Genomic DNA, 27,036 nt, shown 5'->3' on the forward strand with positions numbered 1-27,036 from the left:
TTACAAAGAGATCGTTTATAAAAATCTTGAATATTAATATAATTTGACTAGGGGAATAACAATTTCTATAAATGCCCCCGGATCAGTCTGAATTAAATTTTAAGAAACTTTTAACTACTCTAGATCACACTACAATCCCCCTGACAAGAGATGAGATCTCTAGGAGTTCAAAATTTAATTTAACAAGAGGAATAAAAATTTCAATAATTGCCCTCAGTCAGAATTATGTTTTGACAAATATAACCACCCTAAACTACACTACAATCCCACTGACAATAGATGAGATCTCGAGGAGTTCAAAATTTAATAGATTTTGATTCTTCTTACCAAAGATAATTTCGACAGAGGCGAGTCAAAACAACTTCTACAGTCAATAATTGACGAAAAGACTCTGATCCCGATTATGTTTTGAAATAATTGATATATTAATATTTCTGAAGATTTCTTCGAATAAGTGTTCTTAATATTAGGTTGCAAATATCTCCCTTCCACCTTTTTGAGAGTTCGTATCTGGCAATACTATACATCTTTGAAAGGTCTTAACAAACCTACAAAACGACGCTATGCATGATTAGTTTCGAAGTTGCGTTCAACATTTATAGACGTGTAAATATGGAATTCACTAACGCCGAAATTCGCGATATTTTAAAGTTTTCCTTCGTTAAAGGCAAATCCACTATAGAAACATTCCGTGAGATTAATGATGTTTTGGGGGATGGTACTCTATTACTTCGAACTACGGAGAAATGGTTTCGACGATTCAGAGCTGGTGAAAACGACACCATGGATAAGCCAAGGAAAACGAGATGGGAGTTAGTCACCAAACCATTTTAAACCACCTACAGAAGGCTAGATACACAAAAAAGCTTGATGTTTGGGTGCCGTATGATTTGACACAAAAAAAATTCTGGACCGAATCAACGCCTGCGATATGCTGCTGAAACGGAACGAACTCGACCCATTTTTGAAGCGGATGGTGGCTGGCGACGAAAATTTGATCACATATGGCAAAATCAACCGAAACGGAAGGTTTTTGTTTTTTGGAAAAGAATCAGAGCTCATCTCCTACCATATGGTCAGACGCTTAATTCTACCACCTACTGCGAACAACTGGATCGCTTGAAGCAGGCGATCGTCCAGAATTGGACAACGCCAGACCACACACTTCGTTATATCGCATCCACCACATAGCCCGGACATAGCGCTAATTGATTACCACCTGTTCCTGTCCATGGCGAACGTCCTTGGTGGGGTAAAATTGAACTCAAAAGAGGGTTGTAAAAAGTGGCTGTTCGAGTTCTTCGCAAATATGCAGGGGGCATTATGAAGTTGCCGTCTAGATGTAAACATATTATCGAACAAAACGGCGCACATTTGAACTAAATCCGATAACTGCAACACTTTTTATAAAGCATTGAATAAAGAGCAAAAAAGCGGAAGGTAGATAATACACATACGTGTATACTTTTAACTTGAAAGAGGCATGACGAGGCATCATATTAATTCCTCAAAAGACCGCGTCAGATCTCGACCGCGTTTCTTAAGATTTCATTACAGATAAAGTGATCTGAACTAAATATATAACCTAAAAATGAATTTGGAACTTTCAGCACAATCAGAAAAATGTGATAGCAGTGCTATATCATTGGCAAAAGACCCTAAGACATCAAAAATCTGGAATAAAAAAGCAGTAAGAACAAGTACGGATCCAAAATTGAGTTTCAGACTAAACTTGGTTCCAAAGTGACTATTCTCAAACAGTACCTAGTCTAACCAAACAGTTTGCACAAAAAAATACAAGTAAGTAGTAGCCCAAAATATTATAAAGTTTTTGAAACACATTTTACAAAAATCCCGAAATTTCGGGATTAACAACACTAATATACAAAGTAAGTACGTACGAAAACACACGTTTTCTTATGCATGAGACAAATGTGAGTTGTGTCGCATATTTTGAATCGGTTAAACGAAAAAATCCCACTTAACATACATTATCATTTAGTTTTGAGCAACTCACAAGGTATGTAAATATGTATGTACAAAAACAAAAATAAGAACACCCGCTTTGTTTACGTTCATCACCAAAACAGCACAACAACTGGCAAGAATAAATGCCAGACAACCAAACAATCAACCAATTTGAGCCACTGTACCGCGGCACAAACAATTCAATTCAATTCAATACAATACAACTCACCTCAACTCAACACAACAAAAAAAGAATAAATAAACATAATATTAATGGCAAAGAATAAACAGGAAAATAACCGGTAACGCTTCAACAGTTTCGTGATAAATCTCATATGGAAGCTACCCACTTTGCATGCGCCTGACAATGTAACGAAATAATTCATAATTTATCGTTATTTAATTTTCCAACATTTCGTTGTTTTTATTGTTGTATTGTGAATTGGAAAATTTTCCACTGCATGCTAAGTTGGTATGCAATTTTCCAGCCCTAATTGCGGTAATGAAACACGACAGCGCGCTGTAATTGAACTCGAGTGCAATTTTTTGCCTCTTCGCCGCTTCTCTGCTTCGTCTGCTACTGCCTTTTCATCATGATCATCTGTTTTCAATCTTTAAATTGTTGATTGACAGACAGTAATCGGACGACCAAATATTTGTATACTCATTACCGTCAAGACATTAATTGTATTAACCAATTTAATATTTATTTGTTAAACAGACAGACTCATATACACCTCAGTATGCCTTTGAGTGAGTACATTGGCTGCTGTGGCCGAAAATATGTAAATCATGCATTTAAGCTTATTTTGCTACCAACAATGCTACCAATGCGAGTACAGGGTGTGTATAAAAATTTATCGATTATCGTTAATCGAAAATAAATTGTTATCGATATTTAAGGAAAATTAGTAAAATAGTAGTATGTTTACATATGAAAATAATCTCGCTCTAAGCTCGTTCAAAAATCTAACCGTTTACATACAGCCAAATGAGATTATCAATTGTCAAATGTGTTGTATTACGCATCTTTCTCCCGCTGTCGGGCATTTTTGTTTACATTTTCATTTGACATTTCTCCTCTTCTTCGCAAAATTATCGATAAAACTTGGAATGACAACGAAAATCTAGTTGTATAAAACGAGATAATTTTATAATCTCGCATTATCCAGAGATGAATTTTGTATGGGAAATCTCGTTTCTTAATTACAGATTATCTAGTTTAACCCGTAAATGGAGATAATCTCATTATATGTAAACATAGTATAAGTTTTCTTATGATTTCTTGAGAGAAAAAAAATATCAGTCCCTCGGCTCGCAGAATGAAATTAAAAGGTTAGGGGTGGTCAGGATTTTCGAAAAATTAATTTTTAGTTTTTTGCATTGCCGTTAAGTGTAATATCTTAAAAATATTATTTTACTTTTAATTACATTTCGAATTATTCGACAAACAGCAAAGAGTGGCTGCGCTCGAGCACTCCAAAACGCAAGTGTGAAACTTAAACTTTCTTTTTTTTTCAAAACTATGTTTTTTGAACTGATGACAACTGTAACTCAAAAATCGCTCGGCAATTTTTTAATGAATTTAATGAAATGTATACAGCTTTTAAAATACATAATAATCATGGGCAAAAATAATGTGTCCAAAAAGTTCGACTTTTTAAGACCAATAACTGGTAATTTTTTCCCGAAAATCTAGAAAAAGTTTCCTGAGACCGCCGTTTGTTAATTTAAAAACAAAAAAAAAGCTACGATCAGGCCCAGGATTAAAATTTATAGATGAATCTCCAAGGACTTATGATTGTCACCGCAAGACCTGTTTTTGAACTGGGTCAACACAAACAGCAGTAACATTGGAAAATATAGTTTTTTTTTTTAATTTTCGTGACGAGTATACTGAATATTCTCTTTTTTTCGTACTTTAATTAAGGGGTAGTCACATCTAACCCCTTAATAATAAGTGTCGAGATCCCGCAAAAAATTTCACTCGCTTTCGGGACTGATATACAAAATTCTTGGTTCAAGCCTAAATCCTAAAATAAATCAGGAAAAAAGGAAAATCAATCTTCCCGAAAATCGAAATTTCTGCATCCCAATAATTTATTCGAATATAAAATTCTATAAAAACACTATCTCAAAGTCTAAAACTTCTATAAAAACTCTATCTGAATTTATATAAGGCCTTGAAGAAAAAAATAAAAGTAATAAACAAGAGTTCTGAAATTTCGGGATCTCGCAAATTTATTCGAGTCTTCAAATTATATAAAAACGTTATCTAAAAATCTAAAAGTTTTATAAAAACGCTGTATAAATTTATATAAAGCCTTGATCAAAAGAATAAAACTAATAATCATTAATTCTGAAATTTCGAGATCCCCATAATTTATTCGAACATACAATTCATAAAAACACTATCCTTGATGAAAAGAATAAATCTAATAATTGATCATGATCATGAATCATGATTTCGGAAATTTCGAGATCCCGAAAATTTATTGGAACTTAAAATTCTATAAAAACACTATCCAAAAGTCTAAAAAGTCTATAAAAGCGCTATATCAAGCCTTGATGGAAAAAATAAGACTGATACTCATGAATTCTGAAATTCGGGACTCCGAAAATTGATTCCGGGCTTAAAACTTTATAAAACTGGTATAAAAATTTATAAAACGTCTTAATATAGTAAAATATGTATGTTAAACACAATTTCCGAAATTTCGAAATCCCAAAAAAGTTGCTCGGGATTCAAAATTTTTAAAATTGTTATATAATCTTATAAAAAAATAATTCCAAGTACCGAAATTTCGGGATCCCGAAGAAATTGTTCACGACTAAAAAATCCATAAAATCTCGATTTAATGTATATTTTACTTTGCAATACTAGATATTCAGGATCAGATGCAGCGAACACTCTTACCACTCCCATCTTTATTGAAATGCACAGCACATAATTGTGGGCAAATATCGATTGACGCATATTGGCATATTTATTCTAAATATATTTATAACTATTTAGGTATTATTGTACTCTCGTGTGTATAAATGTCAGCTGAAATCTCTATCCAGAGTCATCAATTTAAACGCGTACACATGCGATGGGCCAATATAGCACATGTGTAACCAACTAATTAGCGCAACACATACATACGCACACGTGAGAGTGCCACTTATTGTATCAGCAACAATATAGTTAATAATTTGTTAATACATATTAACCCAACGGAAATGTCACATGCCTAGAAGTATGTACATATGTACATTGCGCATCGACCAACTTATTGGACAATACATTAATAACGCTGTGGCATTTAATTTAGCGCTACATTGTGTGGCAGTATTAGCACTCGAAATTTGTTTATCGTTGCAATTATGAACGATCACGTAGTACGTGATTAGCGAGAATGGTGAACGTGGTTGTATAAAGTATATTGCTATGGAGGGGATTAAAAGTAATTCTATGAAAAAATGTGAGCAAATGCATGTATACATATCCTGTGATAAAATGGAGGAGCTCTTAGAAAGGAGCTGGACTTTAAGGAAATCCCGAATTCTGATCCCTAAAACGGTATACGGTACCAAAAATTCTATAACGACTCTATCTCAACTTATAAAGTCTTAATTTAAAAAAATACAGTAAAAATCCCAAATCCCGAAATTTCGGGATCCCGAAAAATTTTCTAAAAACTCTCTATTTGAACTTCTAAAGTCTTAATTTACAAAAAAAACAAAAATTAAACTAAAAATCGAAAATCCCGAAATTTCGGGATCCCGAAAATTTTTTTCTAAAAAATCTCTACCTACCTCTAAAGTCTTAAAAGTTAATTTAAAAAATTTCAATAATTTTATCCGAAATATCCTGATCCCAAAAATGTTCTGGAAAAATTTTAATAATTTTATCCGAAATATCGATATCCATAAAAAGTTAATCCGAATTCGCAAAATAAATCTGTTTAGGAAAAATTTTCTATTCTTATTAATACTTAACTATTCACTTTACTATTTTCATATCGCAACTTCGTTTGATTTTATTTATAAACAGACACACATACACTCACATAATTATATTTTCATAGTTCTCACAAACACTATTACTATATATACATATGTACATATGTATAACATTCGATTCTTTGTTCCTCTTCAGTGATTTTTATAATTACTCCACAGTGCTAGACAAGCAAAGCAATTAAAATTGTTGGCAATGAAAATGGTCGGCATTCATTTTTATTGCTTTTCTGCCATATATGTATGTGGATACTTAACAAACATAAGCCATATACAAATGCATAGATACATACATTTTATTGTTTTCTAAAAGCTACAAAGCTTATTAAAGTTATGAAATTTTTCGACATTTAAAAAACAATTAAATTTTATACATTTTATAGAGCTTTTGCTGGTTAGAGAATCGTTGTTTTTTTTTTCAAAGCAGATATTCTGCCACAAGATCGTTTAAATATTTATTTTAAGTTACCACTTCGTACACTCACAGTTTATGGCTCGTTCTATTACCTTAGGGTTCTGAATTTATAATCTCTTTTCAGATATATATCAAAAAATATACTCTCTATATAGGAAATAGCGCCGAAACATGAATAGAACAAGACGAACACATTTGGCCGAAACTTGAATCTGGGGTACAGCAGTTATAGATAAATAACTAGAAAGCTTTAAGTCTCTAGAACTTTAGTATATATACATTTTCTACAAAATACTTTATTAGACATTCATACTACTATATAAGCTCAAATCAATTTTGAAGTGAACCCAGTTTGATTGGGAAAGTTAGTTAGATGAAAGAAGTGCCGCTTTTAAGAAATATCTAAGTATATATAGAATGGGTGCGAGCCATCGTCCATATTACTTATTAAGTTGCAATATAACAATTCGTTTTGAAAGCTCTCAAAGACACAAAATTCATATATTGTCATCAGTAAAGAAAAAAAGTATAGAGGAGAAAAAAATATTAAGAAAAAACCGGTAAAACTAGAAATAAAGTAAATTCTTTTGATCTAGAATAGAAATTATCAAATCGCTTACTACATCGTCCACAACTTCAGATTTTCATATTCGATTTAAATCATTTTTACAGCTAAGCATATGTAGGTGTATATTTTTACAACGCATATCTAATCACTAATTCGTGGGCGTGGTTAATTGAGGCTTCCAGTACAGTAGTGAATTCCGAAAAGACACCCACAAAGATCATAAGTCTTGAAATCAAGTATTGATATCACGATAAAATTAATTATAAGCAATTAAATGAAATGATGTATCGAATTTCTTTGAAAAAAAATTAAATAAATCATTAGAAAAGGCGTGATATTTCACAATGACTGACGTTTATGTAGATAGGCTGAGAAATCTTACTAACGTAATGATTTCAACTAATTTTAAACCACTTTATGATAAAGGGTTTTTCAATAGAGATAGAAGGTAGCTACAAAAGTAGACCGATAGAAGGATAAGGATCCAACAACGAGTCGAAATTATTAAATTTTAATACCGAAATTTGGAGTCAGTGGCCTCAACTTTAAGAGTGCTACGTCCAATTTATGATGAGGCTCATTAAGCAAAATATGCGTTATTGGTCAGACAGCGATCCACACGTACTCCATGAGTCACCATTGAATCCCAAAAAAATAATGTAATAATATACGGTATATGAGCCGGCGGCGTCATTGGACCGTACTGCTGCGATGATCAAGACCGGCACGTTACTGTGAATGGGAATCGCTACTATTATTACGCTCAATGATAACCGAGTATTTTTGGCCCGAATTGGATGGACTTGGACAATATGTGGTTCCAACAGGACGGCGCCACAAGCCCAACAGCGAATATCACAATCGATTTATTAAAAACCAAATTTGGTGAACGTGTTATCTCACAAAATGGCCCAGTCAATTGACCGCCTCGGTCGTCGGTTTTACGCCTTTAGACTATCTCCCTTGGGGCTACGTCAAGTCTATGTTTTATGCCAACAAGCCAGCGACGATTGATGGACTTCGTACGAATATCGAACGTGAAATTGCAGTAATTCGACCTATTTATGCTTGAAAACCGTCGAAAATTGGATTCAGCGTCTGGGCTTCTGCAAATGTGCCCTTGGTGGTGATGCAAAAGAAATCGAGTTCCATACATAATGACATCTAATGTACTTTCCCTGGAATAACTTTTGTATTGCCCTTTATACTAGTATGATTCGAGAGGCCTACTAGTTAGTTTAATCACTTCTAACAGGAGTTGTATGAGATGTCTAATCTCGGATTGTTTTGAAAAAATTAGTAACTACTAAAAAGAACAAAAAAGTCTGATATAAGTTTAGCTGGCAACTAATCCTTTAGGATCACGTTCATACAGAGAAACTTCTGTTGCTCATTAACGGCAAACTCTCTTTTGATGTTGCCCATCGAATTGAAGCAGAATAACTGAATTCGATCAATTTTTCACATAGCTTTCTATATTATCTTGGTACTTCTTTTCTCGTAGCTATCTTTTTTTATCAACTTTAAATTGCCTTAATAAATGTTTCCGTGTCTGAACACAGACTTATACATCGTTCATCTTAAGCTCAGAATATAATTGTATTTAAATTTTTTGAAAATCGGTTATGAGAACTCTTACGATAAGAACGAAAATAATTCCAAAGAGAACATTCATTTTTAAAGTATAGGGCATCAAAACTTCTCTTCAACCGACAAAATTCAGCAGAAATTATTCACCGACAAACTAATGACACCGCTCGTAAAAAATGTCAAATCATCGATAAAAATGACAAATATAAAACTTCGTGAAAATTCCCGAAATAAATGTCATTCCATATAATTGAGCAGATGTGACTGTACAGGATAGGTAGATAGTAATTATATACAATACATATTATAAAAATATTTTTTTTTTGCAAAAAAAGCATACAATTCGTGATCGATTGGAATTTTTACAATTATTTGTTCATATCTTCTCACAACTTTCCTTGATTGTGGTGCTTATTATTGTTATAATAAATACTTTTGTAGAGACACGAACCGCCAAAGCACTGTTAACTGTGTATTATGCAAGTTTTAAATGGAAAAATAATTTATATAATCATATCTAAGTGTGTAGGAGTACCATTTACAACCAATTGAATAGGTGTGGTGAGCGACTTGCATAAATTTAATGTCAACAAGGTAAATAATTAAAATATTTTATTAATAAAAGTATTCATTTAAAACCCCTGCAATTAACTGTTATAACGCCCACACACTTGCTTGCATACTAATTAAATATTTAGTAAAATATTTGTATACTCTCGCAACAAAGTTGCTAAGAGTCTCGTGGACTAATAAAGTTATATCAACCATACTTTCTAGAATCGTTTCTTTTAGGTACTACCTTATACAGTCCAAAAATGGAGGAAATCGGATTATAACCACGCCCTCCTCCCATACAAAGGTTGTGTTGAAAACTACTAAAAATGCTTTAATTTATTAAGGAAAAACACTAGAAACATTAAATTTCATGGTGAAGATGGTACAGAAGAGCTGCACTCAATTTGGTATAATAAGTTTGAAATGGGCCTGGCCCCGCCCACTTATGAGTCAAATACCATATCTCCGAAACTACTCGACCAATTGCAATGAAATTCGGTTTGCAACATTGTCAGGCTATCCCAATGATAGATTATGAAAATAGTCTTAATCGGTTCACAACCACGCCTACTTCCCATATACCAGAACTTTGAAGTCGATCTGAATCGTTTACTTTACAATATATAAAGTTAGTACTAGTGAAGATATCGGAACAGAACTGATATCGGAAATACTGCATTTGTAAAGTGGCATCGCCCTTATAAAAAACGTAGAAATCGGACCCTACGTATTCAAGGCCCCATATATCGAACATGAGGCCCTCAGTGCTTCTAATAAATTTTTTACCGAAAATATAGGTAAGTCTCTCAGATATTTTGTAGAAATTCAGATGGAATATTTTTCTTCTAATATGTCACCATGTCAAAAATTAGTGAAATCGGGTCATAACTTCCCCTATCTCCCATATACCTTAGATTAGGGTTTTTAAACTTTCAATGGACTTATTACCATATATAGAAGATGTCTTTGATCACTTCGTCCTTCTCTTCCATCGAGGCGTGGGCGCAAATCAGCGATATTTTGAAGAACCTCGCTTTGATGCGGATTGTGGCTAGGCGTTCATTCACCGGAATGAATGCCAGGACTCGACCACGGAGTCTCTAATCCCACACCGAATTTGCGCTCCTTTATATGGCCGCTGTAGTAGGTGTCACAAAGACCCACCTTCTTCCTTCCATGTCCCGTCCATCGCATTTCTTGGATTGCGGTGATGTTAGCCTTTACTCTTACGAGGACATCAACCAGCTGGACAGAGACTACCAATTAAGGGTACGGACATTCCAGGTGCATGCCCTTAAATCATAGTCCTTTATACGTTTGCTGTCAACAAAAACAACTGGCTGACAACTAGCAACTCGCAGAAAATCGGCAAATAAAGCAAATTTTGAAAAAATATCGAGTGTCTAGTTATACCAAATTTAAAATAGTTTATAACTAGTTCATATCACTAAAGGAATAATAAATCATATCTGATCTACCCCGCTACATCAAATAGTTTGTTTAAACAGTAAATAATGACAACCAAAATCTCTCAAATTTGTTGTGTGAAGTATTATAATTATAATGTTGACTGTTTTCTTAAGATTAATTGTCAAAGATGTGTCAAAATTTATAACTCACTTTATGTGACAGATGTTAAATTTAACAACTACAACGCTTTATCTGGTATTTGATATACATATGTGATGTTATACGAGGGCTGCTATATATATTCCTGGCCTAGGCAACACTAAGTGTTGCCAGGTGCAATCTGACATTCCATTCGAAAGTTTGACATTTTTTAGCATAACATCACTCAGAACGTTTTGTCATTTAATCGTGAATTGTTTTATTTACAGGGAATTAAAAAATTCATCTCGGCCAAAAAATGAAATTAACTCGTGAACATTTTCGTGCGATCATTTTTCACAACTTTCGATGTGGATTATCGCGACAAGAGCGCATCGATGAACTAAAATCTTTGTATGGCTATGAAGCACTATCCTATAGCACTGTGAAACTGTGGTACAACGAATTTAATCGTGGCCGACGCTCGCTCAAAGACGAATTCCGTGAAGGTCGATCAAAAACAGCCGTTGTGCCAGAAAACATCGATGCCGTACGTGAACTGATAATGAAAGACCGTCATGTAACATACCTTCAGATAGAGGCATGCCTATGCATTTCTGCCACCAGCATACATTCGATATTGCATGAACACCTGGCCGTAAAAAAGGTTTGTTCTCGTTGGATCCCGCACAATTTTACAATCGCTCAAAAAAAGGCTCAAAAAAAGGACCTCGAAAATTGGTTTGAGCGCATGCAAAAGTGTATAAATCTTGATGAAGAATATTTTGAAAAACAATAAAACCATTTTCATTGATAAATATTCCTATTTTCATTATTAGGCCAGAAATATATATAGCAGCCCTCGTATGAATAGAACACGTAATGCTAAAGTGTTTGGAAAGTTTGCAGGACAAATACAGAGAAATCTCTCCGAACGCACACCTCTATTACACTGATACCTCCTTTGAGCAGATATTTTTCATGCATGACTATGTCAAATTTAATGACAGTTGTCAGAGCAATGAACACAGTTGTCATCATTATTATTTATAATTTCTGACAACACTTTTCGAGTCGAAATGAAATTGACAGCGTGTTGTCCTATGAACAAATTTTCTCCAAATGATACTGTTTTCAATTTAGTGTCATTAAATTTGACATAATGAGAGCGCTATATTATTGAGCGTATCCGATATGTATTAATATATAGTTCTAGACAATAAATATATTTGAGTATATTTTATTAACCATAAGTTAAATAAGACTTGAGGGATATTTTTCCAAAAAAATGGAGAATATGAGTTCGAACCGGTAAGCACATTCACATACCTTGGCTACAAGCTAACAGCATACAACGTTATGAGCGTTACAATCGATGACAGGATACAAGCAGCATTCGCATCTCCTATAAAACTCTTTAAGTCCAAACTAATCAACAGAACATGCAAACTAGTAGTGTACAAAACCGTAGTACGACCAGTCTTGTGCTATGGACAATAAGCGAAAAAGACAAAACAAAATTGATGACCTTTGAAAGAAAAATTCTCTAAAAAATTTTCGGCTCAGTCAGAATAGGACCTGACGAATGGAGGATAAGATGAATAGCGAACTTGACCAAAACGCAACGAATAAAACGGCTAGGACATATTACAAGAATTGATGATTCAAGACTCCAAAAGAAAGTATTGAACGCGGAAACATACATCGGCAGAGCAAGAGGAAGGCCAAGAACAAGGTGGAAGTACGAATTAAGTGAAGATCTAAAGAGACTCCGTTTGGAAAACTGGAGAGAGACCGCAAAAGAGAGAGTAGCTTGAAGGCGTATTGTTCAGCAGGCCAAAGCTTACAAAGAGCTGTAGAGTTAAATGATGATGATGATGATTTATGGCCTAAATAAATCTCTTGCAAATTACGTTTGATAATTATAGTTCTCTAGAGAGTTCTAAAGGTCATGTTCTATTTATTATTATATTGTGAATAACAGAGAATTAAATATCGTAAATTTATCAGAAATATTTCGAACCAAGATTTTGAGTCAAAATTATGTATTTCATACTATTAAAATGTGGTTTAGACTTATTTCGACTTCACAGTTAATTTCTAGGTAATTTTTTTAAGTTGTTCCGAAAATTTTTTTTGTAATATCTAATATTAAACTTAATCTGAACTGTCAACAGTTCAACAAAACACATGGATTCTATTAGATTTTTACTTATGTAGGAATTTATTTAAATAAAATAGAAGGGAAGTCACGATTTTGATCATAACTGCGATTCTACTAAGTCAAACAAAAAGTTGTATTTGCTGACAACTGTGAATAAGCCAGAAGGTTCAAGTGAACACCTTGCTTCAGTGAGAAAATATACTATCTTCTGGTGGATACTACGAGATGATGTTGTTGTTGATTTCATAAGAAAAATATTAAGCTAAAGAACAAAGCTAGAATTTAGCGAGCAGAGAAGTGGCGAATCGAATGCGTATACTATTTTATTATACCAGTTTATACCAGTTGCTTGTTCGATTCGTTTTTTGTTGATTATTTTATTTATATTTGCCGATTTGAAGACAGCATTTGGAAACATCTGTTGTAATATATTTATATATTGAAATTGTCTGTAAGTTAATTAACATTCATAATATAATTAAATAATTTCTTAGATACACATAAAGTTCACAACAACCGAGTGTTTTCAGATACTTATTTATACCATATATTATTGCTATATACGTATGTACATATGTATGTATTATAAAGCAAATATCTCCATATAAATAGATATCTCGTGAAATGTGCACACTTAAAGCTTAATGGCAGTGATATGTGATAAGGTGCCATTTGATGGACGTCGTCAAGTAATTCATCACTACTTGAAGCCTTTGAAAACAATGCCATTTAATAATAAAACACAAAGCACAGGTTCAACAACAAAAACAAAAATAATTATAATAATAAAAGAAAACAACAAATACGCTTGTAAATGTTGCTCGCTTTTTTTTATCAGTGAGTGAGTACTCTGTCACTTGCTGACAAGGCGGAATTAATTGCAACAACAGCAAACATGTCGAGTTTAAAATTGAAGCCGTTGGAAAAATGCAACGAAATTTTAAGAGAATTTACAATATTTATTTAGGCGAGCTAAATATGAGTGCAAAGACAAAGGTATGCAAATAGTATATATGTATGTGTTAAGGCATTTATTGCGCTCAATGTGTACTCTTACAAACATATAAACATTAAAATCACATGTAAAGATAATACAATAATTATATGTATATCTCAGTTAATTGCAGATGATAATAATGGTAGAGAGTCTTATTCTGTTTATTTCTATAAACTATTTTTTTAATTGTCTTTAACACAGCTGTTGGAAATGTGTATTAAGATTCCATAACAGGTTTAATATCCAGCATTGAGGGCTCTATAGTATATCAACATAAAATAAATTAAAAAAATTGACAATTCGACTCCAAATCCGCGAAAGTTAAAAATTCCCGTTATTTTTTGAACACACCTCGTATTCAGCTATCGTGCCCAAAATCTGAATTTGTGCGAAAATTCAGAAGTTTTAGAAAGATTTATAAGCTCTAAAATAAAAAATTTAAAAATTCCCGTTATTTTTTGAACACACCTCGTATTCAGCTATCGTGCCCAAAATCTGAATTTGTGCGAAAATTCAGAAGTTTTAGAAAGATTTATAAGCTCTAAAATAAAAAATTTAAAAATTCCCGTTATTTTTTGAACACACCTCGTATTCAGCTATCGTGCCAAAAAGCTGAATTTCTGCGACAATTCAAAAGTTCTAGAAAGATTTATAATCTCTAAATCAATTCAACAATAATTTTAGTAATAATTGCAATCCGGACTCATAAGCTCGATACATGATCGATTCAGTATGATTTCAGACGCTTAAATGCTCTCTTCACCAATTTTAACCATTATAAACGTAGTTTTTTTGACTATACCTTCTCCTAATCCACAAATTTTAAGTATTTTTTATCCGAATTGCTTGTATGCGAACATCGTTTTATTCCAAAAATCAATGTTTTAATGCAATATTCATTCTATAAGCTTCCATATATCTCGCAGAGTCAAGATAATGAAAAAAGATATATCTACACAAACTCGGGTATATAAATCTATAATTCAAGATGATTTCTCAATGCTGTATTTAAAGCCTAAATGAGTGTTATTAAATTCTTAGAAGATTCATGACATCCTGACCCTTTAAAAAAATAATAATATTCCTGATACCAAAATATATACAAAGTGATCCGATGTATATTTACTGGTTCTCGTACTTTTTTCTGAGCGGCTATAACTTTTAAATATCTTGAATGTGTTACAAACACCAGAAATCTTAAATTTCATTATAAAGATGGCACAAAAGGGCTGCACTCAAATTGGTATACAAAATTTTAATAGGGCGTGACTCCGTCCACTTATGGGTCAAAAACCATAACTGCGAAACTACTCGACCAATTTCTATGACATTTGGTTCATACTATTTTCCTGGCATCCCAATGATATGTTATGAAAATAGTCCAAATCGGTTCCCTATACCAGAACTTTGGACTCGATCTGAATCGTTTCCTTTACAATATATAAAGTAAACTAGCTTGTGAAGACATCGGGACAGAACTTTGCATAAATACCACATTTATAATGCGATCTTCCTTCTAAAAATCGCCGAAATCGGACCATAAGTTTTCAAGGCCCCATATATAGAACATTTGGACCGTAGTCTTTCTAATAATTTTTTTACCGAAATATGGGTAAGGCTCTCAGATATTTTGAAGAAATCCAAAGGAAATATATTTCATCCAATAATATGTCTCCGTGCCAAAAGTTAGTAAAATCGGGTCATATACCATATAGATATATGTCGAATAAGTGGTTCAAATTGTGTGTTATATTAATAAAATTAAATAAATAAATTGCGAGAGTATAAAATGTTCGGTGACACCCGAACTTATCCCTCCCTAACTTGTTATATATCAGATATACTGTTTGTTAGAACAATAGCCTAATATAGTTTATAGTTCAGTATCAGTATGCCCGATGAATTCGAGAAAGTCTCACACCAATCAAAATGAAGATAAGAGGCTGATCAGGATAGGTTGTCGTGAGAATTTTATTTGAGAATTTGTTGATTTGGGATCAAAGTTGGGTTTCGAAACAGTGCTCTACTAACAACTGTATTGAGTCTACTAACAACTGTATTGATCTTTAGATTAACGATGTTTGAGACAAAAATGACTTCGGAATGTCTAGGGAATCTTTTCACCATTTTTTCAAATAAAGTACGTCAAATGTATTTGACAGTTACTTTGATAGATATCTATCTAGGAAACAGCTCTCTATCTGTATGTCTCTATGAAATAACTTCCTATTTTTTGGCTTTGCTATAACAACGAGGCACTCCAATGCAAAAAATTTCAATAACACATTGAACATCAGTTCATTTAAAGAATTTTAAGCTAGTTATTCCTCGTCCTTGATATTTGCTAAATTTTTTTCAACTCGTAAAATTCTTCAAATTGTTTTATAATTCATGGATAAATTATATCGCTAAAACAACTACGAATATAGATATAAATTTAACGAGTATTTTAAACGTAATTTATCTATACCTGAAATTCCAAGTATTTGCCATTTTGGTTTAACTATTTTTTCACATTTATATACATATACTAATCTATCATTGAAAACAACAATGTATTCTATACATACATACATATAAGTAGTAGGAGCTTTTTAAAAAATAATTTATTTTGCTCCATTAACAACACTTACGGCACTTCGTTGTCACAGCTGTTACTTTCCCTTTCAGAATTGTTTTAAAAACAGATGTTGCGTTGTATAATATGTATATTTATGAGTAGTTGAGGTTTTCAACTTAAGTAATAAGATTCAGAGTATGTTTTTATATATTACTGCTGTATATATTTTGAAAATAGTTTAACCCTTACATACCAAACGGTCATTTCGACCTTTATTTTAAAAAAATATGAAACATTTTAATTTTTAGGGTTAATGAAGATTTAAAAGTTCTAAAAACATATCTCTCAATTAGTTCAAAGATTTATTGAAACTTTTTTTGATAATTTTTAACCCCTTTACCAGTCGGACATTTTGATCTTTACTTAAAAAAATTTCGAAAATGCTATTTTTAGGATCAATAAAGCTTGAAATAATCTATAACATTATTACTCTAGGCATAGGTGCATTCTCAAATGCAAATACGAGGGCTGCTATATATATTTCTGGCCTAGGCAAGACTAAGTGTTGCCAGGTGCAATCTGACATTTCCGAATTCCGTGAAGGTCGCCCAAAAACAGCCATTGTGCCAGAAAACAACGATGCCGTACGTGAACAGATAATGCAAGACCGTCATGTAACATATCTTCAGATAGAGGCATGCCTATGCATTTCTTCCACCAGCATACATTCGATATTGCATGAACACCTGGCCGTAAAAAAGGTTTGTTCTCGTTGGATCCCGCACAATTTGACAATCGCTCAAAAAAAGGCTAAAAAAAGTGCTTCGAAAATTGGTTTGAGCGCATGCAAAAGTGTATAAATCTTGATGGAGAATATTTTGAAAAACAATAAAACCATTTTCGTTGATAAATATTCCTATTTTCATTATTAGGCCATAAATATATATAGCAACCCTCGTAGTAAGATTTCAAACAATACACATACGTATATATTTCATTTTTCTATAATCTCCTAAATATAGCAAAGAGATCTTCAGTTAATTCTGATTCTCAAAGGTCTCTAGTACTGAGCAAGCATTCTTAAAGTTCCTTTTTGGCTAATTGATTGCTCGTCTTTTTAAAACCAAATGACCTTCAACTTCAAAAAACTCGTCTCATACCCTCCACCTTATCACTGGACCTAATCAGAAAATCACCTTCAACAGGAAACACACATATCACAAATTTTTTTTTTTAATTTCTAGATTACATTATTTCAAACAAAATATTGTTAACTGTAACGTATTTCTCATTAACGATAAGTTTATTGTTTTATTTCCTAAACCTACGTAACTGCTGTGTGTATGCACCCATATATTGAGTGCTTGGTGCCAGCAACACTTGGAGTGCTAACCCGATTTTGAGTGGCTCAAAAGTGATAACGTCACATTACCGGCAAGTGTAGACATATGACAGCGACAACAAAAAAAACTATTGATAATAACAACAACAATGCGCGGAAAAGTTAGGTTTTTTCATAGGCGATTACTTAATTTTTTAATTGCAACGTATATAACGTATATAAGTAGTGAGAGTCCCAAACGGTTTATAAGTGTTTACCGTTAATTGTGAAGCCTATTAAAGTATGTTATTTTCATATATTAGATTAGATTGTTGTACTAATACAGAAGTAAATATTTTTCTATATAAATACTGCACTCAAGGTGGACACTAAGGGGTTAAAGCTTTCAGTATACAAAAAAAATATAATTGGGTATTTTATATGGACTTGAACTGAACAAAAAATCGATTAAAAATTCTCCTGAAACACAATAACGGTACTATCAAGCTACATAGTGAAGTCTCTCGCTCTCAAAAATCAATCTGACACATAACATATGTTTTCTTTCATATTTAATCATTATCATACAGCTATCTAGGTGTCCTTTTTTGATAACTGAATAAAATATAAGTATATGAAAATATATGTATAGCTTTATAGAGAATACTAAAGACTGCTAATGACTCATTAATTGACTTGTCATCGAATGGAGTCTCAGTTGGACTTCCCTATTTACTTACAAACATACACATATGATTCATCAATTACTTTTGTTTGAGATTACATTTGAGCCAATGTGACACATACATATGTACATCTATATGTACGTAGATATATGTACATATGTATATTAACAAAATATTTTAACGTTCTTAATAAAATATTTTTCAATAAAAACTTCGGAGAATCAATTTCAAGTACATAATGCTTGTACGCATTGAAAAATGGCACAACTCAAAAAAAAAAGTAAATAATTATATTCTAAAATATACATACAGTGAACATCCTTAACTCGAATCACCATAATCCACAAAAAAAAACTTCGAGTTAGAGAGACTTCGAGTTATGGAAGGAAATATGTATGATATTTCTTATAGAAGTTCAAGTTATGTTATATATGTATATATATGGAAGTTCAACGGTATATGTTTCTAAATAACTCTTTTCTGGATTACTTTACCCACTTTCCATTCGGATTGATTCAATCGTTTTTAAATTTAAAATTTTAAGAGCTGCCACTTTCATAATTTTCGAGTTAAGGCATTCTTTTAGTAAACAAACGAGATTTATTTTGTATCCTCTAATCGACCTATATTATGGAGGATTATCTCGCATTTTATTTTCTTTGCCTCTGTAGACATCCAAAAATATTCCCTAACTACCTAAAAATGGGTATACGAAGTATGTTCAAAAATTAACGGGAATTTCAAAAATATAAATCCCTATTCGACAGACATGAATCTACCCAAAAATGGTATACGAAGTATGTTCAAAAATTAACGGGACTTTCAAAAATATAAATCCCTATTCGACAGACTTGAATCCGTGTGAATTTTTCATATTTACAAAAATAAAGAGAACCTAAAAGAGCCGTCGCTTTACAGGCATACGAGAAAACGCTGAAAGAGCTAAAGCCAATCCCAAAAATCGAGTTAAAGAAGTGTTTCGACGATTGGAAGAAGTGCCGGCACAAGTCCTTAACACCTCGTATATTTATGGAATTTAGTGTCTGATTTCTAAAGCTTAGTTCAACTACTGTTTGAATACTACCCATTGGGCCATGATACGCAAGGTCAGCTCTGAGCCAAGATTATGAGATAATAGAAAGTTGGACAATACTTTTTATAAGATATAAACCTCAGATTTCTATTATTAGTAATTATTACAATAAGACTTGATATAACACAAATTTGATGAAACAAATTATAGGAGAACCACTAGAGAATAAAATATCATTTATCAATTTAAAATCGTATTCCATATTTCACCGTTTCGCGTTCGCATCGCTTAGATAAGATTCCAACGGTTTTTTCACCTAACCAAGTCAGAAAATTAGGACACCTGTTACTTTTAAGCCAAATGATCAAGATGTAAAAAGCAAAGACGACAACGAGGCTCACCACAACAAAATAGATTCTTCGGCAAAGCGTACTTTAGATATATAATAAGATATATGTAGTTCAGTCAGACCGAAATACCAGATCAACGTTGAATTGAAAATGATCCGGTGATACTAGTCAAATCGAAAGAGTCGTCGGCTAACTTTTCGTAAACATAGCACTTAGAATTTTTTTGACTCCAGTCAACGTTCAAGTCGTTCGTTATCTTCAGTCCCAAATTGGGTAACTCGGGACACTGAGAGTGTTTTCTAACCTAACTGACATATATTGTGAACTTATTGGTAATTAAATGTGTTTAACCTTAACCTTGTTTAACCTTAACCTTGTTTAACCTTAACCTTTTAAACTTCCGAACCACTGCAGTATTTTTCAAGCGGAGGTGTTTGCTACTAGGAAAGCCGTAGAGCTAGCCCTCAATACAGCAGCCGGCTACTCCAAAGTCAATATCTACGTAGCCAGCAAGCAGCAATCAAGGCAACAACCTCGGTGGAGAGCCATGTGGAGAGCTCGGGGTATAAGCCATGTGTAAAGCGGTAGACCAGAAGTACACCAAACTCCTACTGACACTCGATAGAAGGGACTGTAGGAGTTTGGTGGGAATACTCACAGGCCTCTGTCTGATGGCGGCACATGCCTACAAAATGTGACTTACGGATCGAGATGACTGCAGAAAATGTCAGGAGCAAGGTGCAATAGAAACATTGAAGCATCTTCTGTGCACCTGCCCTACATTGTCAAGACAAAGACGTCGCTACTTGGGGGCCTCACAATATGAGAATCTGGAAGAGGTATCGAAAGTGAAGCCACAAAAACTTTTAAAATTCGCGTCAAGCGCAGGCATCCTAAAGTATGACTACTCCTCGTGGACAACGTGACGGCACTCGATCTAGTATCAGTATAACCTAACCTTACCTTAAAATAACGTCTATAGAATATGGTCTATAAAGATTGGAAAGAAGAAATATCTGTAGGAAATGCAAAGATTCGATTATATCTTTAGACATTACACGGTAATTCGAAAGCAATTCCATCCAAGGAAAGTGGGTGGAGTTTTTTAATATAGAGAGCAATTTGGATACGATCCTCTTGATAGTAATGAACCACAGACTCATTTACTTAGCAACAAGATGAAATTGGAAGACTTAGTGAATCCCTGTTGAGACATTTATATGAGTACCTAACCTAACCTTATTAAGGTAAATGAATTCGAAAAGTTGAAATCTGAGAATGTTGCTTTAAAGCTAGAGATAGATGTTCGTATTAATTAGCATATTCTAAGTAGATATATACACAAACAAATATGTATCTACAGATAATAACGCTATAGATCACTCCATTGATAAATGTGGCAAGTAGCAGTGAATGGCACATGAATGGCGTGACTTAACGGCAAACCTGTAATCGACACCTGTTTTGAGTATATATACATATGTATGTATATACATATACTGATTATGTGGCTTCAAACGATGTAATAAAACAGCAATCAGCAGTTAACAACAGCAACAAGTTGACGGAGGAGCGTTGCAAGTGCAGGCAGAGACAGCAGCTGTAGCAGTTCAGCAGCAACAATGTAGAATGTGGCCAAGCAACATAACGTTTTTGCGCCATTTCGAACGCGTAATGATTACAGGGTCAACAACGCACTTAGAAATGAAGGCACAAAAAACGTATTTTAGATATGGCAATACAGCAACAATGACACTGACGACGAAACGCATTGCTAAGCTATTATTATTATTGTTGTTGTTGTTTTTTTGTAATTTTTTGGTTTTGGTGAACAACTTTCAAATGCATTGAGTGGCAAGCGGCCTCTTATGGCATATGACTTGACTGTAATAATTAATGCACATTTTTAAGCAGCAACAACAACACGCACAAATTATATCATTTTCTTTCTTTTTTTTATTTATTTTAAATTATGTAATTTTATGGAACACGCACTGCATATATGTACATATATTTTTTTTTTTGTATTTTAATTTTTGAATTTTTTTATTTAATTTTTTATTTTTTTTTTATTTTAATTTTAATTTTTTTATGTTTTTTTTTATTTATTTATTTAAGTTTTTATTTACTTTTTTTTAAATTTTTTTATATTTTTTTATTATTTTTTAAGTTTTTTTTTTTAAATATTTTCTTAATGCACTCAGCGCATGCGTGCCGCTTTTTGATGTATTTTTAATTTATTTTAATTTTTAATTATTTATTTATTTTTTGCTTTGCACTCGGTTCAACTGTCACACAATTCATTTCAGTTTGACAAACGCCGCCACAGCTATTTACAAACACACACACAAACGCACGCGCATTGCATTGGCTAAACAAAAACAGACTTGCTGACACGGCAGCAGCCGCAGCAGCAGCGCGACCGCATTTGCGGCTACTGCATATATACAGCCGCCAGTGACCATTCACCGCATGGTTGCATGAGGTTGTTTTTGGCATTCTTGGGTTGTTACTTGTTGTTGTTGTTGTTTTATAAATTTTTTCGTTATTTTTGTTTTGTTTTTTTTTTTTTTTGTGTTGCACACATGTATTTTTGGCTATCGCCTAGTGCTCGCCGCACATTTCAAGTTGTGCGAGTATGCAGATTTTTGTTGTTGTTGTTGTTATTGTTGTTGTTATTGTTGTTGCATGGTGGCACACTTGAGCTTAACGCGCACAGTTCGTTCACTGTTTCCCCTTTGATTGAGATTTGGCAGATTTGCGGTTGCTTTTTGTGCACACAACAACAACAACAAAAACAACAAGTGTGCAGTACATAGCTGTGTATATAAGCGCGTATATATGTATGTACATATGTATGTATGTATTTCGCATTTTGATTTATTTAAGCCGGTAGATAACCAATGCGCCATAATTGAAATTATCAACATGTCATTAGACATAAATAAATTTTTCGATTGTTGCAATAAACGGCGTAATCACATTTCTATCTTTATTAACTAGGCACAGCGCACACACACACACGGGTGTACATAAGTATAACGATTGCACATAAGCACCTTTTACTAGTTGTTAGAATATTTTTATTCGTTTTGTTGTTACTTTTTGAACCGCATGGAACGAGTAAAGAGCGAATAAACAAAAAAAAAACAAAAAAAAAATATTTAAAAGCAACAAAAATTACTAGAAAAAGAAAACAGCAACAAAAATTTCCAAAAAAAATTATAATAAATAAAACAACAAAAAATATTTAGAAAATATTAAAAAAAAACAACAAAAAATATTTATAAAATATTAAAAAAACAACAAAAATTTCAAAAAAAAATTACAACAAAAAATAATTTAAAAAAATTTTTAAAGACAACAACAACAAAATTTTCAAAAAAATTACAACAAAAATTTCAAAAAAATTACAACAAAATTTTCAAAAAAAAAATTACAACAAAAAATTAATAAAGAAAGAAACAAAAATTCCCAAAGAAAAAACCAAAATTTTGAAAAAAACAATAACAACAAATGTAATAAAAAATTACAACAAAATTTTCAAAAAAAAAATTACAACAAAAAATTAATAAAGAAAGAAACAAAAATTCCCAAAGAAAAAACCAAAATTTTGAAAAAAACAATAACAACAAATGTAATAAAAATTTACAACAATTTCAAAAATTAAAAAAAAAACAAAAGCAACAACTGTTGATAACACTAATCAGAACCTTTAAAACACAATTTAATAATATTATTAAATTAAATACACACACACACACACACTAATCTATATATTATATAGATATATTAGACGCGTAAAATCAAAGTATCGCCGCCGCTCGATCACAAGACACGCCGACGTTCACTTGTCGATTTGTCCGTTCGATTTGCCTTTGCTTAGACAATGCACAGCTCAACGTTCGCACGCACGCACGCACGTAGACACGCTACTTTGGTCACTTCTGCTGCTTCTGCTGAGCAGTGGAAGCACACACTTAGTTAATTTATTTATTATTAATTTAAGCACCTTTCTTTCTCGTTTGTTCACAATTTTTATTATACACCGTGTTTTTGTTCGCCTGCGTTTCACGTGTATCGAGTTCAACAGTCGTCAACTAACTGCTCGTCGTCGCTGCCGACAATTGTTGATCACTAGTAGGTACTTACTGGAGCTGGAGCTGCACGTTTGGCTGCTGGTTGGCTCAGAGAACTTACAACATAGAGAAGGTGCATTTTGATTTTTGTATGATGCTCGATTGGCTCGTGTACAGAGCTGAAAACCGACGAGTAGGGAATTCACCAATTGCTGTTATACTCGTTATTATTTTACAGAATTGACTGTCGGGGGAATGAAAATATGTGACGATTGGCCTTTTGATGTGATATGCCCATGCTTTGAAATTATATACATTTTTGACTTCTTATGGCTTTTTATTAATTGTATATAATTAATATGATTTTTTAACTCATAAATAGGATTTTAAAGAATTTTTAGATAATATAAAAAAAAAATGATTTATAAAATATTGCAAATGTGGAGAAGTGAACCCGAAAAATGTAAAAAGTTGTTCTGAGTTCACATTTGATAACAAAACTGAAATGAAAAAAGAAAAAAATTATTAAAATAAAATAAAAATATTTCTGAATAAAATATATATTTAATAATACACGATTTTAAGAATTGCCTACGAACATATGGCAAATTCTCGCACAACCTAATCATTGAAGAGAAGGTCTTTTTTCTTTTTCACCCGTTTTATAAAATTCGATTTAACATAATTAAATCTAACTTTAAAAAACTTGGCTCGTGTTTTCTAATCAAAAACTACAAACTATAACTATACTAATATACTGCAAACTAAAACTAAGACTAAAATTTACATCTAAATATACAAATTAATTACTACGGACTACCCTGAAAGAAAAAATTAATAATAATAATTAATATTTGGCAATATAATCTGGAAAGAAAAAGAAAAGTGTATTAATCTCCGTATTTATTTATTAATATGAATTTATTTTACCGATAAAAAAACAGAAGTTGCCGCAGTTTTTGACCCAGACCTGCAATTTACGTCGCCATTTTTTTTAATTTTTTTTGATATGCGCTGGCTTTAGCGATTTTTTTACTTTCGTCGGCGGTTTGATGTGCCAGCCACTTACTGTTTTTAAAATCTTGTAATTTTGGCGCAATTATCATCTCATATCATAATTGACACTTGTATCATATGGTAATTGGTCAAAACAAAAGAAAGAACACTTGTAGCATATGGTATTATCCCGCGCAATTCATAAAATGCATTCATATATGTGTTTGACCACATCAATAAAACTATCTCTTGTATCATGTGCGCAAAATAGTTCTTACATTCTTACATACATAAGTATATTTGTATGTAAGCATAACCAGGGAATCCCTTCATATGCACAATAACAAACGCACAAATATGCGCGAATGACTAACAAACTTACAAGTGTACGTACATATGTATGTAGAATATTACGAATTGCAAAGAGTCATAGGAACAACAACAACCTTCCTTCATATGCGCAAAAGCAAACGCAACAATTAGAATATGTGAATGACCGTCAAAAAAAAAAACCAACGCAAATACAAACTACAAAAAACTCTGAACATCAAGAAGCAGAAACAATAATATGTCAACCCTTTTCCCCCCTGCAGCTGTCGGTGTCAACAAACTGCTTCCTCGCGACGATGACAAAAATTAGAAATCATATTTCGATGTTGATGCTGAAGTCAAAGCGAAAATTGGCAACAGTGCCAATCAGCTTGACAAAATTCATAAAAGAAAAAATTTTCATATTTGCCATCAATTGTGGCAGAAATATAAAAATATGCGAAAAATAAGACTTCGGCCAGGATTTGAACCCGAGCACCGTCTAAAAAGCGAGTGCGTGCGTACCACTAGCACCATCATAGCTATTGATAGTCAATCAGCTTAATTGATATTTCATAATCCATAGGGCAAGATGCTAGTTCTAATAGAAATATGAATATGATTCTCGGCCACTGCCAGTTTTCTCTTTTGAAGGAAATATCAGAAATTGTTTGAATTTGAATTCCAGACAAACCGCTTTTGGGCAAGGCATGCGCGGAGATGTGCGCGACGCTTGCGCTTATGAGAGAAAATTTCCTATTTTGCCTAGCCATCGAATTCCCTAGTTGAGAAAGGGCATCAGGTTCGACGCCCATCATAAACATTATTTTTATTAATTTTATTAATAATTTGGTAAAAATATGATTTTAATTAGTAATTATATCAATTTATAAATTAGTTTAAAATAACATAAAATAAAAAATAATAAAAAATTTAAATGGATTTGAAAAATATCACATGATTATTTCATGTGCCAGCAATTTCTCGTTTTACAGATTCCCTGCTGCTAAAACTGAAATTGCTGTTAACTTTTCAGAAGGTGAATTCCCCGGTAGTGTGGTAAATTCCCCCGTTGAAAGTTTTCAGACTTGAATTTATTTCGCTGTCGAACCTGCACCTTCTCTATGTTGTAAGTTCTCTGTTGGCTTTTGCTATCGGCGGTCGTCGTCGTCGTCGTCGTCGTCGCTACAGTTGTTGTTCTTGTTGTTGGCTGCTGTCGGTATTGACTGCCGTTAATATGTGTACAGCTGATGTGTATTGCCTGATCGACATTTCGGAAGTTGGCCAAAAGCGATGTGTGATTGCCTGCGCCGGCGATAAGAGTGACCAGTCTATAAATTTTGCGGAGCGCAAGTACTTTTGTTTACTGGGAATCACAAAGTGATCGTTTATTGGGCACTTTACTGTTGGGTACTTTTTTTTCGAAGCTACTTTGTTATGATATTTGGCGAGCTGTAAAATGTTGAAGACCTAACACAAAGTCCATTGCCTTCCAAACACACAAATTCCATTGTTGTCCACACTGAATTTACGTCAGAGTCGAAATATTTCACTAGTTTCTTTGCTTAGATTTCCCTTCTCTATTGCTACCAGACGTCAAAACATTTTATCGTTCTTATTACAGACCTCCAGCCATACTACTGATAGTTTTGTAGTTTATACTAGGTACTATAGTTTCAACGTTCCTACTCATAAAGTCCTAAGTGATTGTGATTGGCGTTGCAACCGTTTAGCCGGTTATAGCCGAATCGACGATAGTGCGCCACCGCTCTCTCTCCTTCGCAGTTCGGCGCCAGTTGGAGACCCCAAGTGTAACCAGGTCGCTCTCCACCTGGTCCCTCCAACGGAGTGGAGGCCTTCCCCTTCCTCGGCTTCCTCCGGCGGGTACTGCA

At 33.1% G+C, this 27,036-nt stretch overlaps 1 protein-coding gene across 1 annotated transcript in view; it reads right to left on the reverse strand.

Moving 5' to 3' along the window:
* Nucleotides 1-23,912, reverse strand: part of LOC105208520 (uncharacterized) — a 66,716-nt gene extending 42,804 nt beyond the window's left edge. Inside the window, exon 1 of the mRNA XM_011178409.3 lies at nt 23,773-23,912. The gene's annotated coding sequence lies outside the window, so the exon portion shown is untranslated. The remainder of the gene's footprint in view (nt 1-23,772) is intronic.
* Between the last annotated feature and the right edge of the window lie 3,124 nt (nt 23,913-27,036).

The sequence above is a fragment of the Zeugodacus cucurbitae genome, chromosome 3 (assembly GCF_028554725.1).
Source record: "Zeugodacus cucurbitae isolate PBARC_wt_2022May chromosome 3, idZeuCucr1.2, whole genome shotgun sequence".
Taxonomy (NCBI): Eukaryota; Metazoa; Arthropoda; class Insecta; order Diptera; family Tephritidae; genus Zeugodacus; species Zeugodacus cucurbitae.